The following is a 3,812-nucleotide window of genomic DNA, read 5'->3' as shown; positions in this document are numbered from 1 at the left end:
TTTAATATTTGAATTAAAATGAAATGTGGCCTGAATAATGGCACAGATGAGTATATTCAGAACTGATGGAATGACTGGACACAATTAAAAATGTCAGCCCCGTGGGTTATTTTGTTTTTTGGGGTTTGGTTTTTTTGTGTTTTTTTTTTGGTGAGGCAGTTGGGGTTAAGTGACTTGCCCAGGGTCACACAGCTAGTGTCAAGTGTCTGAGGCCGGATTTGAACTCAGGTACTCCTGACTCCAGGGCCGGTGCTCTATCCACCGCGCCACCTAGCTGCCCTCTTTCTTTCTTTTTTTTTTTTTTTTTGCTTAAATCAAAGAAAAACTGACAGGCTGGTTCTTCCTGTGAAGCCAGGCGCTTCCTTCCCAGATTTTCTGAATGGGTTTTCAGTGACATCTGGTGGTTGCTTCACTAGCTCTGCCACATCCATCAGATTAAGGGGGAGGATACTGAAAGTGTAGAGATACTTTTTCTCTTCTCTGGGTTTCCAACATTTGCCAGAGCTATGAATCGAATAACATGCTGACAAGTTTCCTGGAGGACTGTGGTTTCGATAAGGAAGCCTCTCATAAGTCTTTTCCAAGGCAGCAAAATGATACTTGGGCTTCAAGTCCATGGCAAGAAGGGAGGTCAAAGAGGAGCCATTTTTCTTCGTATCCACATCTCCAGAAGCATTTCCAAAGTTCCCCACACCCCTGGGGCATGGGGATGTCAACACCTTTAAAATGTGATGTGGACTGCAAAGTTGACTTCAGTGAGTATATATCCTTCGAGGTAAAACTGTAAGGTGGGGCAGGCTCAGCCAATGACTGCCCCACTGAGGTATACAATCTGTAGTCCTGAGGCACCAGTGAAAACACCTTTTCTACCTAGGTAAGTAATGTTTTCAGCTAGTTCACATCCATCAACATCTGAGAAGTATATGACGGCTTCCTTATTGGCACCGAGCACATAAGTCTGAGTAGGTGCTTTCTTGACTCCAGTCTTGTATTCCTCCCATTGAGTACTTGATGTGGAGCCAAAGAAGTCACCTACACACAACAGGAGATCAAAGTTTCAACTTTTCTTCTGAATTGCTCGGACTCTATTGAATAAAACATCAAACTTTCCTTCAACATCCCCACAAGCCAACAGACGCAGGGGTTTCTCAGACATTCGGCCCGGGCGGCGGGAGTTGCAGAGCAGCGAGGAAGCCCAGCGGCCCTGCCCCAGGGTTTCCGGTTCCTGGTCACTCAAAGAAGAAGGCGGGCGCTCGCGCCTCGGCCCAGTGCGCAAGCGCCCCGCGCGTCCACCGGAGACCACCCTCCCTCTGGCGAGTCCTGGCAGCTCGCCAATAATCTCTTAAATGCCAGATCTAATGCCCCCCCCCCCTTTTTTAAATTAAATTTAATTTTTTTGCAGGGCAATGAGGGTTAAGTGACGTGCCCAGGGTCACACAGCTAGAGTCAAGTGTCTGAGGCTGGATTTGAACTCAGGTCCTCCTGAATCCAGGGCTGGTGCTTTATCCACTGCGCCCCCTAGCGGCCTTTTTTTTCAATCCTCTTCCCAACCTTTCTGCAGCCTTTGGTACAGTTGATCACCCTCTTCTCTTGATACTCTTTAGGTTTTCCTGACGTTGCTCACTCCTGCTTCTCCTCCCACCTTTCTGACCAACTCTTCAGTCTCCTTTGCTGGATCTTCACCCAGGTCATGGCCAGTAATGGTAGCTTATCCCACAGAAATCTGTCCCTGGCTTTTTCTTCTAACTCAATATTCTTTCACTTTGTGATCTTAGCAGTTCCCATTGATTAAATCCCATTTGTATCCCTAGAACTTTGCACCATATCTGGCATGTATTAGGTGCTTAATGTTGATTGACTTCCTAACTAACTTGATAAAAGGCTTTTAGATTTACCAAAGAGCAGGGTCATAGATCACCTTCAAGAGCATAGCTCTAGTGGAGGTACTGAGGAAAAAAGTAAAAGCTCCTTCAATAGTGGGGACCATTCCTTATGTATCTGAGAACCCAGTGTAATCCCCGGCACATAGATGCTTCTATCAATATTTTTGTTGAGCATGTGATAGGGAAGCATGCATATTTGGGGTTTCCTGACAAATGGTGCGTAATATTTTGTCCACTAGATGGCATCACAATACCAAGACTTGTTCCCATTTGTAAAGCTATTGTGCTTCAGTTTGCTTACACCAACCAACCTAGAATGCCCACCTCCCACCCGATGGTACTCCACTCTTCATTAAACACACTTGTACACAAAGTTCACAGTAATCTCTCCCCTTTTTCAACCCTGAAAGTTATTATCTGCATCATTCTTTGGATAATGACCACAAACTTTGTACTATTACAGTATAAGCTCCCTGAGGACAGGCAATAGAATTTAACTCTTATCTTCCAGTAGATGATTGATTATAGTAGGCACTCAGATATTTGTTGATTGACAAGGAACGGTGAAGAGGGTTTGTGGAGGAAGGCATCAGAGTTAGAGAAGGAAGGTGAGGAGAAAGAGGAGAGGGGCAGGGAAGAGCTTTCTGCCTAGAATCTCACTTTCAATTAAAGTCTATTTATTCTTCAAGTGCCTACTATGTTTAAGGCACTGTCCTTGGTGCTAGATCTCTCCATAGACAGCTGCAGAAAATAACCCATAGGGGTTGCCTTCCCCATGGAGAAGGTGGGTCTGAAATGTGCAGAATTTTTTAAAAAATGAGTGGGTGGAGGTCTTTATTTTCTAGACAGATTGGTGAAATAATAACTAATTAGTCGTTTATGCCTTTTGACTCTACAGTTTTATTTTGCTTCTGTTACACCCTGAAGATCACCACTTTTAGTTCCCCAACAGCTTTCAATGTGATTATTTAATTTCACATGGTTTTAGGCACTCAGGCCAAGTAGGACTTGAAAGTGAAGTTGGCTGAAGGTCTATAAGTTTGTGTGTGTGTTGTGTATATATATATATACACAACACACACACACATACTATTTTCAAGTGGCCTTGCATAAAGCTAGCATACCAGCTGGTTCATCCCAACAGGCTCTTTTGTGTGTGCCCTTTTCCCATTCTAATTCATCTTTCCTCCTGCCCAGAAACACTGCTGATTTAGTTATCTTAAAAATCTTTCCTAGATTCTACTGCCTCTTTCACTCCTCCTGTACCTATTCCTCAAATCTTTTTTCCTTTAGAATCTTGTCCACCCCCATCTCTGATTTATTTTCTCCCTCTCCCTCCTGGCTTCTAGAGCCTGTACCTTGGGGACAATAGAGAAGAATCACTGGACTGGAATTCAGGATGTCTGGGTCTCAGTCCCACATCCTCTAATTGCTTACATTGGCTAGGACCCAAAGTGAGTCTGTTACCAATAATCAGAATTACAGAATTGGAAGGGAACTTGAAAGTTTTCCAGTTCAGCCACTCCTACCTCCCACCTCCCAATCATGAATTCTATCCAAAGCAATCCCTGACATTGATAACTGAAGCCAAGAGCAGAACTAGAGGACGATTTTACATGAAGGTAGCTCATTTTATTTCTTTTTTTTTTTTCATTTTATTTTTGGATAGGTCTAAATATCAGGAATTATTTTCTTGATGTTGAGCCAAGATCTGAGTCCCTGTAACTTCCACCTATTAATTTTAGTTCTGCCCTTTAGAATCAAGAAGAATTGCTCTTCCACACAATAAGCTTTTAAAACATTTGTTCCTCCCTAAGGCTTTTCCAGGCTAATCCCCGCCCCCCTCTCCCAGTTCCTTCAATTGACCCTTCTACACTATGGTTTCCAGGCTCCTTAAGATGTTTCAATTTGTTAATTGTTCTAAAATGT

General features: G+C 43.4%; 1 pseudogene; it reads right to left on the bottom strand.

Annotated features, from left to right (window-relative positions):
• Window positions 1–295: 295 nt before the first annotated feature.
• Window positions 296–1,156, bottom strand: LOC122745277 (annotated as a pseudogene).
• Between the last annotated feature and the right edge of the window lie 2,656 nt (window positions 1,157–3,812).

Source organism: Dromiciops gliroides, chromosome 3 (assembly GCF_019393635.1).
Source record: "Dromiciops gliroides isolate mDroGli1 chromosome 3, mDroGli1.pri, whole genome shotgun sequence".
Classification (NCBI taxonomy): domain Eukaryota; kingdom Metazoa; phylum Chordata; class Mammalia; order Microbiotheria; family Microbiotheriidae; genus Dromiciops; species Dromiciops gliroides.
The sequence above is the reverse complement of the archived record's forward strand: the minus strand, read 5'-3'. Positions and strand labels throughout refer to the sequence as shown.